At 32.1% G+C, this 16,064-nt stretch overlaps 1 long non-coding RNA gene across 1 annotated transcript; it reads left to right on the forward strand.

The window, feature by feature from the left end:
- Positions 1-13,969: 13,969 nt before the first annotated feature.
- On the forward strand, positions 13,970-14,415 carry LOC128195998 (uncharacterized). Its single transcript, XR_008248025.1, has 3 exons — positions 13,970-14,029; positions 14,107-14,236; positions 14,341-14,415. It is a non-coding gene; the product is annotated as an uncharacterized LOC128195998 (long non-coding RNA).
- Positions 14,416-16,064: the final 1,649 nt, after the last annotated feature.

The following is a 16,064-nucleotide window of genomic DNA, read 5'->3' on the forward strand; positions in this document are numbered from 1 at the left end:
CGAACGTTCACTAACACAAACATGACCGAACGCTATTTGCTGAACACCACAATGGGACGAACGTGCAAAGCCGAACGCTAAAGACATATATCATTGAGCCCGAACGTTTGTCAAAACATTATGACCGAACGGTTGAAGATGAGGACGAACGTCCTAACACAACGAAAAGCCGAACGGTTAAACAGTGCAAAGGACGAACGGTCACTGTTTGGACGAGCGGCCACAGTAACAGACAAACGGTCACTGTTTGGACGAGCGGCCACAGTGGTGAAGGACGAACGGTCACTGTTTGGACGAGCGGCCACAGTAACAGTGGGGAAGGACGAACGGTCACTGTTTGGACGAGCGGCCACAGTAACAGTGGGGAAGGACGAACGGCCACTGTTTGGACGAGCGCGAGATCATAGGGGACGAACGTCTGATCCTTTTTTTTTTTATTATTATTATATATTTTTTTCTTTTTATATACACACATTTTTTTAATTTTTCCTTTTATGAGGGTAAAACAATAAAACAAATTATTTAGTCAATCCGGACGAAATTGAGTGTTGACAATGGCATTATCCCACTATTTTGCATCAGGAACACAAGTAGCTTCTACAAAGCTTGTTGGATCATTATCAACAAGATAAGTATAAAAGTCGTCTCCAAAAGAAGTTTCCTTTCTCTATCTTTTACTTCTTCTCAAACCTTCATTCATGGTATCATTATTACTATTATCATCAACAGGTTGAGACATCTCACTAACCTTTAAGGGAAACACATGTTCAAAAAACTCAGCATTTTTCGTCTCCATTATAGATTTTCCCTTAAGTATGTTACTTTTAACAACTAGAAACCTATAACAACATTATTTTTGGCATAGCCTAAGAACATGCAATCACAGGTTTTAGAGCCTATTTTCATTTTCTTAGGATCGGGTAACATCACCTTACCTAGGCACTCCTACACTCTTAGATATTTAAGGTTAGGTTGGTAGCCTTTCCACAACTCATAAGAAGTTTTACCAGTTTTCTTATGGGGTATTCTATTTTGTAAAAAAACATGCAGTAAGCAAGAATTCTCCCTAAAGGTTATAAGGAGCACTAGAACTAACAAGCATAGCATTCATCATTTCCTTAAGAGTTCTATTATTTCTCTCAGCTACTCCATTAGACTCAGGTGAATATGGTGGGGTCACTTCATGGATAATACCTTCTTTAACATAAAATTCATTAAACACTACATATTCACTACCTCTATCTGATCTAATCCTCTTAATTTTCTTATTTAGTTGATTTTCTACTTCTACTTTGTAGGTTAAAAACACATCAAAGGTTTCATCTTTATGTTTGATTAAGTAAACTTTACTGTATATAGAATAATCATCTATAAAGGTCAAAAAATAATTTTTACCTCCTCTAGACATGGTTTGTTTCAAGTCAGCTAGATTAATATGAATTAACCCTAACAATTCAGTTTGGTGCTCTACAGAAAAACATGTTTTCTTTGTTATTTTATATTCTGCACATATATCGTACTTACTACTCTATTTATCATACATATTAATTAATCCTAGTCGTTGTAATTTTGAAACATACGAGGAATTCACATGTTCTAATTTAGCATGCCATATATCATACAGTCAGCAATATAAGCAGAAGAACTTGGTTCATTAATATTTTCAGAAACATTCAAAATGAAGAGTCATTGATCACAATATTCCTTCCCCACGAAAACAATATTTTTTTTATAATGATCTTTTCAAACTTAAATGACACTTTAACCCGCACCTTTCCCAATAGTGCTATGGCGATTAAATTAACTGTGATTGATGGCACATGTAGCACATCACTCAAGGCCAAAGTCTTTCCAGATGTGAGCTTAATAAGAACTTTCCCTTTTCTAGAACATGGGTGGTTCTGGAGTCTCCGAGGTACATGTGTTCTTCTCCATCCCCTACACTAGTGTAAGAGGTAAAGACATTTCTGTTTGCACATATATGCCTCGTAGCACCAAAGTCTACCACCCATTTTCTCACATTGGTCATCAAATTTACTTGAGAAACGACCACAACAATAATGTCATCTTCTTTGGCTATATATACCCAAGGAGGATTGTCGTTTCTTACACTACACCTGAATTGTGGTGCATGATGGCCCGACTTTCCGCATACAAAAGAATTTCCTTTCTTCTTAAAGGTGGGTTTAGATTCATTGGGACGGGATTTAAGAAAAATATTTTTCTTTTTGTCATCAGGTTTGTTTTCGTACCTTTTGGGAACATCTTTTACTTCTACCATATTTGCTTTTGCAGATAAAGCTTTGGCCCTTGCAATAACAAACTCCTTCCTGTTGGTATCTTCAATAATTATGTGTGCAATGAGTTCTGATAAAGACATTTGTTTGTGTTTGTGTTTCAACTGTTGTTTGTAATCTGTCTAGGATGGCGACAATTTCTAGATCAGAAGTTTTGAAACAAATTCATCTGCTAGAAAAATATTATCTCCTTTGATATCTTCGAGAAGCTTGTGGTATTCATTGATTTGAGTTTTTATGTCCTTGTCTTCAATCATCTCCCAACGGTAGTAATTTCTTATGATGAATTTTTGTTTGACGACATCTTCAGCAGTATATTTGAGAATCAACGAGTCCTAAATATCTTTTGCTTCCTATTAGGAACAATACACATCGAATAAATCATTAGAAAGTGTTAGAATCGCTGCAGCGGAATTGTTAGCTTGGAATAACAAACCAAGAGGGTTTTTAATACGAACGTGTGCCTTTTAATTTCTACTCAATTAAACTTACCAAGTAAATAATAAAGACAAATAAAGAGAGTAAGGTTGAGAGAAATTTGCACAGATGATTTTATCCTGGTTCGGATCTTACCAATCCTACGTCTAGTCGTTTATCTCAAAACAAGATAAACAGTTTTCACTAACAAAACAATTACAAATTACAATCACACAGAACCAATTTGTAAGAGTTTAGAAACCACCTCTCTTGATACCACAAGAGATGAACCTACACCTCCTTTGAGTCTTCACAAAGGATGAACACCTCCTCCGAATACTTCACGAAGGATGAACTTCCTCTTCCGAACACCTCCTCAGACACACCAAGGATGAACCGGCTATTTCCTATGTCACTGTAGCAGCACTTCACCAGCTCCACAGACACGAGTTTCACAAGCCGAACAAGAACACACAAGTCTTAATGATTTCTGAGTACTAGAGCACAAGGGAAGAGTTATTTTTGAGATAAAGAGTGAGCCATTTTATAGACTCAGCCTAATACCCTTCCATTCTTCGAAAACGGGCCATCTAACGCATTTAATCGATTAACATAAATATTAATCGATTAATAATGAGTACAACGGCTAGTTTTTCAAATCTGAAACCCCCAACGGCTAGTTTTTCAAATCTGAAACCCCCAACGACTAGCGTTAATTGATTATTCTCAGGAATAATCGATTAACTAATCGATTATTATTAGCTTTAATCGATTATTACAGGGGCAATTTGGTTTTCAGTGTCAGCCTCGTTTTAATCGATTAAAACTGGGTTTAATCGATTAAAACAGCTTGTGGATGATTCTCAACAGTAAATAAATCAAATATAAATTACAAGAATCAACCCTAATACATATAAGAGCACTATTACATCAACTTTGATTATTATAAAAGCTTTATAAACTACAGAGATCTTCAATTTGCCTTTATGGATCTTGACTTGTGCAAATCTGTTCATCATCAAAACTTCATCTTTGATTTTTGCTAACAGAAAGTGCACTAAGCAAAGTGTGTCGGCATACCTTGTTCGCGTAAGTCCACTCTTCAACAAGTTTTGAGTTTGAAGGAATACTAGAGTCGGGCTTCGCAGATGAAAGAGCAACAAATACTCCACACATATCTAAAAGGGTGTACACATTTTCTTGCCAATGCCGAAAGTTCTTTCCAAAGAAAACCTCGAATTTTGACACGTCCAAAAGTGATTTCGCGAAGACCGTCTGAGTTCTAAAAGCAAAGGTTTGGATCTCCAAGGGCATGTTTTTGATGGCAGTCATAGGTCCTTAAGATTGTTGTATGAAACTGACAAAACACGAATAGTATTTCCTGAGGCGTGTAGTTTCATTGTCCTTAAGGACTTATCTGCGGTGTATTGCACAAGTCCTCTAGGATACAATAGGAATTTCTCTGAAATTTCTGATGATCTCAAAACTAGCAAGGATATCTAGAAAGAATATAAAATAAACCAAGATTTTCTTAAAAGAAAAGAGAGAAGGGAGAATGAGAAAATAAGAGGATGAGAGAAATGATTTTGATGTGTTTTGGAATGAAAATAGTTGTTCTATTTATAGAACATGTAAAATACCTTGCAACAAAAGAAAATGAACGTTGCAGCTCTTAAAAAAATTGCGCGGTGCCAATTAATAAAACATTAACGTTGCCAATTAATAAAATATTAATGTTCAAAAAAAAATGTTCCGAAACCAACGTTTCACAATAAACTTTTGCAATATAATATTAATATATTATAACACCCATTACATGTAAGCATTAAGATCGAAAAAGAGAAAACTAGTAATTAATGGAAAAGGCATATATATATATATATATATATATATATATATATATATATATATATATATATATATATTCAAACCATTTAACTAATACACAAGAATTCAGTAGTTACTTCTATTCTTAACAAGATTGATTCGATTTTCTATTTCCATGGAGAACCTTAAACTTACAAACATGGATGGTGGAAGAAGAAGGAGACCCAAGGAAGAGAAAATGATGTTTCCACATGCCTCAAGCGGCCTTCATGCGCCCGTGAAGTGAAGTCGTGCCTCCATACCTTCGTCCCTAAGCTTTAGCAGTGTTCCCTCTTCCGAAACTCCCTTCTATCTTCGTTCTCGGGCCTTTTAATGAGTGCTCAGAAAAAGTCAATTTGCTTGGGCGAATTGCATCACTCGATGGACGAGTTAGAAATATTCACTAGCTTGAACGAGTTACCTCATTAGCTTAAGTGAGTGAATTATATTTAGGTGGCTTGAGTGAGTTGCTTCACGAGCTTGAGCGAGTGGATTAATTTATTAATTTGGGAAAATTTGCTTAGGCTTGAGTGAATGGTGCAGGTAGTGACCATTTTTTCTTCTCTAATCCTTATTTTTCTTCAAAATACGTACACAAAGACAATTAAATTAATCTAAGAACGATTAAACACAATTTTTACATTTTTCCATGAGAATTATTACAAAAACACATGAAAAAAAGATTGTAATAAATGTGAATATGAGGTAAATATCACACTTATCATCCACAACAGAATTAAAATGGAAGTTTGTCGAATTTAAGTGTATTCTAAAACAGACTTAAAAGACCCAAAATAACGTACTTAAACTTATTTTGTGATAATATATGTGTGTGAATGTGTGTCCAAAATAAAATCTTCAGTTTTTCATAAATGTTTTTATACTTTCCTGTATTTGTTCATATACATTAAATATTGGTAGTAGGTCATCACTAAAACAAGAAATGTAAGAGTAAGTTTTTAAATATAAATTTATAATATAAGATAATATATAGAAACAACAATTTCATTATAAATTCATAAATAATTCAATTTATTTTAATTTATTAGCATTTAAATTGAGATAAACAACATGCATGGTTGATGAGGTGTGATGAATTTTCATTCAGGTGAGATGGATATGCATATTGTCCAAACACAATAAAATGTCTAAATACAATATATTAATCAAATATAACAAAACAAATACATAATTTTTAACAATTTTAAAACTTATGTTTATAGAGTTCATAATGTATTCTTTCGCCTAGTCAACATTTGACTCACTTAGAGAATTAAGCACATGTTCAAATTTGCTCAATCAAAATTTTGGTCATTCAACCAAGGCATTAGCACAAGTGAATTTTGGTTTGCTCAATGAAAATGTTTTACTCGCCTAACGAATTACCACTTGGAACTTTTGTAAACATAGTTTCTTTGAGTAAGAATATGGTCATCCAATGATTCTAAATGTTGGAGAAGGCTCATCCAACGATATTTGACTCAATTGATACATCTTAAAGGATCAATGCTCACACAACCATACAAATATAATATATATATATATATATATATATATATATTCAACAACAAAAATTCAATCAACATCAATATTTAACACTACTCATACTTTACAATCCACTAAATTAGAGTAGTAAGGCACAAACACAACCACACAAATATCATATATAACATATTCAATAGAAAACTTAATGAACATCAGTATTCAATTCAACCTGTTCTTGCTTTACAATCCACTAAAATAATATTCAACCAAAGAAATTTAATCAACATCAATATTTAACACTGCTTATACTTTACAATCCACTAAATTAGAGTAGTAAGGCACAAACATAATCACACAAATATCACATATAACATTCAATAGAAAACTTAATCAACATCAATATTCAACCCGTTCCTGCTTTACAATCCACTAAAACAAATAACCACAACTCATTTAGTTCACAATATTAGTAAAAAAAAGTTATTTTTCCTAACTTGAAATATGTTTCCTTAAAGAAAATTTCAAAATAAATCCAAGTAGTAAGTGATAATTGTTAAATTTACGTGTTTTCTCTGTATACTTTCATGAATAAATAAACTTCTTCATAACTTTACCTTATTTTGTCCCCAAGTTTAGTGTGTTTTTATGTTTTCTTATGTTTTAGTTAATATATATTTGTTTTATCTCTAATATCTATTTGAGTGTGTGAAGTAAGGAAATAAGAAGCAATTATGGTGGAAGAAAACAAGCTGGAATTCAAGGAAACATGATTGGACAAGAAATAATTATTTTTAGACAAATACCCACTTTAAGGGCTCTAAGATCACACTCAAGACTGCAAACATCAAGAAAAGACTCACTTATAGGGTTATACTGCCATATACTACCCCTAGACAACCAGAAAATCACCACTGGGCGTAGACTAACTCGCTAGGCTAGCTGGTTGGCTTGCTGGGCAAGTTTGACAACATAAAATTGTAGTATTAGAGTTGTTGGGCAAATGATAGGCTCGTTAGGTGAGTTTGACTTCATAAAACTGCAGTATTCGAGTCGTTGGCCCAAAATATGACTCGCCCAACGAGTTAAACGTCAAAGAGCATTAGTTTTTAGGCCTTGCTGGGTAAGAATGAAGCCGCTGCGTGAGTTTTTCAACTCTGATACTCGAAAATGGGTATTTAATCATGTTTTCGTGAGGGTTTTCATTATTCCTCATTCTTACACGAATAGAATCGCCTAAGGTGCTTGAAAAGATTCTTGGAGGCTGGTTAGAGTATTGTGAAGCTTTCCCTCTCCTCCTTGGGTTTCCCCCTCCATCCATGCTGGTTTGCCCCCTTTTGGGGTAGAAAAGGAATATAGGCTATGAATTGAAGGTGTTGATGTGAGTGGGAGACACAATTGGAGCATGGAACAACTGCCAAGAACCTTTGGAGAGGGTTTGTATCTTCTCTTTTGTTTCCATTTCTTCCTCATCTCTTCAATTTGTACAATCCTAAGTTCTCCACCATGGAGGACTAACCCTATTTGTTGAGATTAGTTGTAAACCAGGGAACTCTTGTGTAATTTTGTGCTATTAATGACATGATTTTTCAATTCATGTTAGTATTCAATTTTCATGCTTAATGCTTGATGTGAATCTTCTTATGCTTGATTTGTGATTCTTTAGGTGTTGGAAAATATCTTTAGAATATAGACTTCAAATTGAATGCCTAATGGATGTTTGTACCTAGGAATAAAACTTGATTCATTAGTAATCTTAAACTCTTGAACTTAATGCATGATTGCTTGTTGAGGATTAAGGAATTGGAACTTGATAAGTTATCATAGGCTCAAAGTCACTAAGGATAGGATTTAAGTATTCTTTTGAGTTGATTTTGACTTGAATATGGAATTGAAATGTTTGTGAATGCACGAGAGTGAAGTGGATGAACTCTAGTCTTAACAAATTATAAGTAATCTATGTTACATTTCCTTGCACACCAACTGTTTGATGAAAAATACCAAAAAGTAGTTTCTTGTATTTTTGTGAACTTTGTGTTCTAACTAAGTTAGAATGCAAGAGCTGTCGAGTGTTACCCAAGTCCCTTGGACGAAAATGATATTTATCACTTGTTATGCTGTGACCGGTATATTTGCCATTGATTTTACAGTCAACAATAAAGTTACTCATAACTTAGTGACCTAGAACAAGATATTCAAACATAACAAAAATTTAGTATATAATAAAAACAAGTTGACAAGATCCCTTTCATCAATTAACCTCACTAAAATTGATGAGAAATATAGAGAAATAAAATTATAGAGCAGATAAAAACTTACTATTTTAAATATCTGATTAGGTAGATATGATCTATGCTTCCTCAATTACTGTGACCTACGATCATATTACAAAAAAAATAGATTAGAGGTGAAATTTTGAAAAGATGGGAGAAGAAAGAAAAATTAAAAAAAATAAAAGAAAGAAAGTCCACTATTTGTATTTTTGTGGGTTACATGAGTTATCCAAAAACACCTTTTTGTAATTGGATGTAAATGGTTTAAAGTTGTTCTCCCTTTATTTTTATTTTTTTTTACTTTTAGTGTTTAATAGAATAACTTTGAATCTTGAAAAGTAATTTTTTAGGTTAAATACATGTTACAAATTCCTATCAAACAATATCCATACACATAACCATAAATATGATTATAATTATGTCCATAATAAATTAAAAATATATTTCCTAATTAATAATAAAATAAATAGTTATAATGATAATATCTTAATGGTTCACACGTACAAATCATAAAAGAAAACGATCTAATAACAAAATAAATTTATAAGTAAAATCAAATCTTCATGCAAGTTAGACTTATATTTTATAGGACTCAAAGTTCATTTATATTTATATATAAAAGAGACTTTTCTTTTTTATGTCCACATTTTTTTTCTAAGTTTATTCTTTAAATAAAAGTTTACCATTTCTTTGAATTATTTCATCAATTTTATCGTTTCTTTAAATTTAACTATTTTTTTTAATTTGAACTTTTTCTTTAAATTTAACCATCTTTTTTAATTAAAAAATCACCTATAAGATAAATAAAAACTATTTAAAATAATTATAAAAATTATTTATATTTAATTTTACAATGATAATAACAATAATAATAATTTTATTAATTTTTATTAGTATAAAAAAAGTGAATACGCGTAATACATTTGTTCTCAATAGTATTTTTTTAATGTGAATTAAAATCATAAATACTAAAAAGATACTTAACAAAATATATTGTATATATTTTAATAATATTGTAAAATTAATAAATATTTACTATACAATTTGATGATAATTTTGTTTAATTATATATTAATAAAATAGTATAGACGAATAATTAAACAAAATTGTTCATCAAATTATATAATCAAATTGTATAATAAACGTCTATTAATTTTACACAATTTATTTTGTTAAATAAAATAATTGTTAATAAATATAACAATTTAACAATCAAATAAACGACCAATATTTAAATGTAGTAAAATAATTTCTAACCAAGTTTTAAATATTTTTAAAAATATAAAATTGCAACTAAAATTACAAATATTTCCAGTTGCATATATTAGTTACGGGTAAAAAAACATAGCAGTTAAATAATTGTGACTGTAATAGTCATCACAAATTAAATTAGTGACCAAATTTTTAAAGAGACTTAATTTAATTGCTGAATCATTAATCAAATAAAAATCTAGAATAACCAAATTAACAAGGGCAAATTATTAATTAAGAAGACACATTTCGATTCTCCACAACTATGCATATTTTCAAACATTAGACTCTTGCTAACAACATAAGTTATCATCGTTTTAGATTAGGATAACCTCGCTGGCACATAAATTTGACCTCATTTTCTTATACATGACCGACAAGAGCTATCATTCACACCTTGTTTTTTAATTTCTCATACACTGATAGTTTGCAATTTCTGTTAGATTCTCATCTTACAATGGTTTTAGGTCAATGCCCAGTAGTCATCCTGTCCTCCGAGCTGAAGACATTAGAGTTTGGAAATTAGTGTATAATTATCATTTAAAATTTAATTAACAGGTAAAGCATGTTGGAAGCCAAATCATATGATATAATGGAACCCTACAAAAGGTAAAAGATAAAGAGGTAACCACGTTGATGATTCATAATCGTGTATGGTTTTGGATTAGATCCAATCATTACCATGTTTAATTACACTACTTTGCACTAACATAACATGTGCACATGCAAAGACCTGATTAAATATGATTTACACATCACTGATCTAATCATTAGGCATGTAGATGTAGTATAACAGTACCTCCTTAATTTCTTAGAAGACACAAGACCAAATTTAACTACTGTGTTTCGGGTGCGAGGTTTTTGGAATTTAAAACACTTTACGTCCCTAACCTCAAAAGTCTTAGGTTGTGTTTACTTTAAAAGATTTGAGGGAGGGTAAGTAGATAGATTTGAAGAGATTTAAAGGTTAATTTTTAATTGTTATTTATTTGAGTAGATTTGGAGGTGAGTGAGAATGAATTTAAAAGTAAAATTTGTAAGAATTAGTGTAGAATTTGACCAATCTGATAAATAAAAAAATGGTTTAATTGATAAAAATTTAAGATTTCTAAACTACCATTAATAGTAAAAGTAATATAAAATAATAATTGTTAATATTATTATAATTGTAAAAATTATTATAAAGAAAGAAAAAAATAAAAATTAATTTTTAAAATTCCATTATTATTATTATTATTATTATTATTATTATTAGAAGTAAAATATACATGCAAAAATATACATTAGATGGAAGTAAAAGAGAAAGAAAGTAAAAAGTTGTTTTTGAATAATAGAAATAAGGTGATGAAGAAAAGCTAGGGACTGCTCCATGAACAAACATCAACACATAGAGGAAAGCATGGAGAGGTGTGCATGCTCATGGAATTGGATAAATCACCATGGAAATCGAATAACGGGTGTAGTGGAATCGAATAAAGGGTATATGGAACTAAATACAAGTTTGCGGGAATTGAATACACGTATCAGTTGCATTTGTTCTTTTTACTGGAATCGAATGCTCAAAAATGGGAATCGAATACAGCATCATCAGAACCAAATACAACTCTTCTTCAACTCCTTCTTCAAGCTTTGTTATTCACCTTCTTCATCTTCAACATCGTAGCAGCCATCAACCTTGAATCACCATAGACCAACCTCCATTCTTGGTCATCATCTCTAACCTTTGGAATCGAAATACTTGCATTTTTACGTGATATTTTACGCTTGTATTTTTATGTGGTATTTTACAAATAATGGAGGGCAAAGTTGAGATTTCAATTAACATCACCGCAAATCCGAGCGTATTAGCGGGGTAATGAAAAGGTGCATATCCCGCAAATCAGCTCAAATTCATCTTCATATATCGACTGAAACAAACACATTGTATCTCGCAAATCCGTCCTAGCCTTGTAACTCTTTAGCTATGTTGTGCGGAAGTGTATGTAAAAGGTATTCGATGCTCTAGTCAGTATATAATCGTTCGGTTAGTATAATAAATTGTTAAATGTGCAATAAATGTAATCAACTACCTCAAATTCATATTTATAATTCTTTGAAATGAACTTATAATTAACAAAGGCCTAATTCTGGTTCAATAATTGATAAAAATACTTTATCTATAATCTTGATCATCAGTAATATTAATGGTGTTATTATCGTGACCGATTGACCTAACTTTTAATCATGATCATTCAATTTATAAACGGATAACTGACATATTAACTAATATTTTCTATGTAAATTATAATAATAACTAAACTTATTATTGATATTTTTGAATATATCTTTAAGTTTTAGTTATTTGTCTTCCTAAATAACAGTAAACAAATTTTATATAACTATGCATAATTATCAAATAGACTTGCTCTTTTTAATTAAATAACATTATTCATACTAATCCATTGATGTAAAAATACTTACTTAAATTCATATTTAATTCCTTAAGGGTGTGTTTACTTTGGAGAAATGATTTGGGAGAGAGTGAGTGGATGAATTTGACGGGATTTGAAGGTGAATAAGTTGTTGTTTCTTTGAGTGGATTTGGAGGTAAGTGAGAGTGGATTTAGAAGTAAAGTTTGTGAGAATTAGTGTAAGATTTGATCGATGTGACAAATAAAAAAAAATATTTAATTGGTAGTAGTTGAAGATTACTAAAATACCCCTAGTTATTAAAGTAATATAAAATGATAATTGTTAATGTTAAATTTATGAGTAAAAATGTTTATAAAGAGAAAAAAATTAAAAATAATTATTAAAATTAATTTTAAAAATGTAACAATAGTAGGGATTGTTGGTTTTCAAAGGCAAAAGGGAGAGGAATTGTTTTAGGTTAAATAAAATTTTATGCAACTATTGTGGATAGGGTAAAAGGAGTTTTGTACATTAGATTAGATTAAATAATTTTTTTAGTCGGCTTAGACCAAATTTTTATCTTATTTTACAAACATTTATAAAACTATGGATGCAATTAGGTTTTGCTGCTAGTTATCACTTCTTTCTCCTATGTCGCCACTGTCATGTCTCTTCCATATGTCCTTTTTTCTCCAAGCCTAACTGCCCATTTCTTCTCTTCTCTTTTGTTAAGTTATCTTTTGTTAACGCTTCCACCACCAACCTTGGAATTAAACACCTAACCAGGTTGCATCCTCCACCTTCATCACATATAATGGGGCATTGTCCAGCACAAACCTTGCAACCTCCAACTTCGTCAAAGATCATAGCGTCTCCACCACAACGCTTGCAATCCAAACTGCTCCAAGGGAACCAATTATACCCACTTTATATAGTTTCCGACGTCCCCGCCAAAGTTTCATGCAATCCAAACTAACTTATTATGAAGAAGATTTGGCAACAATTATGTATAGGTTATTAGAAGAGGGGTAAAACAAACAAAATTATTTTTTGTAATTTCCCCCTAATTAACATCATTCTTCCAACCTTGTTTGGGATGATCATTGTGAGCAAATTATGTCAGGTAAGAATTATGAGCATGAAAAAAACCTTTCTGATTTTTCATTGGGTGATAGGTTGATGGTGTATTAGCAACAAATGACCATTGAGTAGATTGTTATGAATGATTATGATAACGAGGTTGGGTATAAGTCTCATATCCTGCATTAGTTTCTCCTTCTTTTTTCTTTCTAGCATTGAACCCATGCTTCTTTATATGGGAATTTCCAACCAACCCATAAGTAATCTTCCCACTCTTCAAACCTACTTCGACCCTCTCACCAATTACACTAATATAAACAAAATTTGAAGATATATTTCCTATCATATGATCATAGAAAGGAGATTGTAGAGTGTTTATAAACATAATCACCATTTTCTTGCAATACAAGGTGGTTCCACCTGAGTAGCTACCTCCCTGGTCTTTGAGCATATTCCTTAAAAGTCTCATTCTCTTTTAACTATATTATGTAACTATAATATGTAAGATCATTCTTGTAAATGTCATTAGATATGTGATTAGTATGAGAATCTTGTCTTTTTTAATATGTTTAAACTCTCAGATGGTCCTCATATTTGTTGAGGAATCTCAAGTGAGGTCCTCTTGTTGAAAACAGTCTCAATTGGGTCCTAAATTTTGTAAAATCGTAACAATTAAGTCATTTCCGTTAAATGGTCAAAAACAACGTCAAAGTATGCTGATGTTGTGATGCTGATCTGGATGATTTTATTATGTGGAAAATTTAAATTATGACTTGTAATGACAATTTTAAATTATGTCTCTGATTCTAATTAAATAATGCAATTAAATCTCCTTAACCCTAATTATGCCAATTAGCTTTCAAAAAATTTAATTCACCTAATAACCCTAATTAGAAACACCTTTTTCCTAAATTTGGCTTCCTCTTCTTCATGCACAAACCCCATCAGAGGGTCCTTCGCCGTCGCGCAAGGGTGACATTTTCCTCCTTCCTCTTTTCCGTTTTGGTTTACTAATAGGGAACTATTCTTCTTCCTCATCTTTGCTTCAGGTTCGCGCATCCAATCCAGCTTAGGGTTTTCTTCGCCACGCGAGAGGTGATTGGGAGAGCTCGATGATCTGGTAAAGGGGCTCATGTTTCTGGATATTTGCTTCGTAGAGCTCGAGATGCGAAGATGGAGGTAGTGCATGATTTGAGGGTTCTTCCTTGCTATTAGGATTCACGAATTTGGGGTTTTCTATGGTGTGATTTTGGGGTCTTTGTGTTTCTATTTTCTCTTTGTAGGAACTGAGGGATCCACTCCCTTTTCAATCTTCATAGACTCAATAATCAAGGTTCATTTTCATTGCAAATGCACAATATATGTAGGGTCACCACTGCCCTCATTGGAGTCCAATACGAGCCAAAATCATAGCGATGAAAAAGGAAAGAGTCACACCTCTTCCAAATGTAACAGGCACACTTTCCTCTCCATTGTCGGTGACGGGTTGTAGAATTGGTGCCTTAAATGTTGTAGAAAATAAGTTCCCGTGCGTGAAACAAGAAGATGAAAGCCTAAACAGAAGAGCGGCTTTGACGACTATTTCGCTCACGATTGCGCGAAACGGCCATGGTAGCTTCGAGGTTTCACGTTTTTTTTAGTGTTTGATGAAGGAGACGCCCTTTGTGCGAGGAGATGAAGAGGTTGAAGGAGGATGATGCTCTAAACCATAATTAGTTCAAAAATCCCTAATTTAAAGTGCCCAAATTTCTAATCTATTATTTTAACTACAATGACCAATTACATTTTGCCACGTAAAAAACTAATACACCATCTTAATTTAAATATTAATTTCACGTAATAGAGCCATTAACATCAACATATTTACTGTGCAACACCTAAGTAACTCTTGATGTTGTTTGTCACCAATTAACAAAAATGACATAATTGTTACGATTTTAAAAATTTAGGATTCAATTGAAACCGTTTTCAACAAAAGAACCCACTTAAGATCGCTCAACAAATATATAACTTTTTTTTTAAAATAAAATAATAAAAGTACCGTGTTGTTTAATTTTTAATTGGACAAAGTCCTCATAAATATGCTTAGGTGTTGTGCAAAATAAAATAAAATAATTAATTGTTGAATTAAAATAAAAAAATATAAATTAGGCAAAAAAAAAAGAAAAATTAAAGGAATAATAAATGCTTAATATATAGTGAAATTAAAGTGGAAGTGTATGTTTGGTAAAGCAGAGCTTATTTGGCTGCATTTTCTTTTGTTTTTGCATGAGACTTTTGTCATGGGCCAAATTTCGAAACCCATAACCTTAAAGGGGTAGTGAGAGTGAGGTGCTCATTTCCTCTTTTTTTCTTTTTCTATTTTTGTTTTCCGTCTTCCATCTTCTTTTTCTTCTTCTTAGCAAACCATAGTGTTAACGGAAACAAGGGTGAGGGCGTGAGAGAATCCAAGGCTCAAGTGAAGTAACGGAAAGGAGAAATTAAGAGGATGAGAGGTGCGGTTCGAGAAGAGTTATGGAAAAAGGGGAATCCAAGGTTGGTGGAGTAATTTCTAGGGTTGGGAATTTAATTGAGAGGTCGAAGAAAGATCCTATAAATTGGGAGAGTGTGCGATTGAGAAATACACACAAGAGCAATTGATTTTTAGAGTGTAACAGTGAGGGTTTGAGTGAAAGGGAGTCGTGTGAGGTTGCGGAGCTCGGTGGAAGTTTTGTGCAGTGAAGAAGATCAAATTCCAGGTATGGGGAGCTAAAACCAATTGTTCTTGATTTCATGTATTTTGTTTGAGCTGTGGTTCGATTCTTGAATCATGAGTTTATTCTTGAATCATGAGGTTGGGTGTTATCATATCTGAAGGGAGTATTGTGTGCTTAATTGTTAGAACGATGAAATGGAGTAATATATTGTTTATGAAATTAAATGGATAGGGAATTGATACTGGAGATTCTACGACGTGAATTAGAGGAGGGTTGTATGAAATGGGCAATTGATATTGCATTGGAAATTG

The sequence above is a fragment of the Vigna angularis genome, chromosome 3 (genome assembly GCF_016808095.1).
Source record: "Vigna angularis cultivar LongXiaoDou No.4 chromosome 3, ASM1680809v1, whole genome shotgun sequence".
Classification (NCBI taxonomy): Eukaryota; Viridiplantae; Streptophyta; class Magnoliopsida; order Fabales; family Fabaceae; genus Vigna; species Vigna angularis.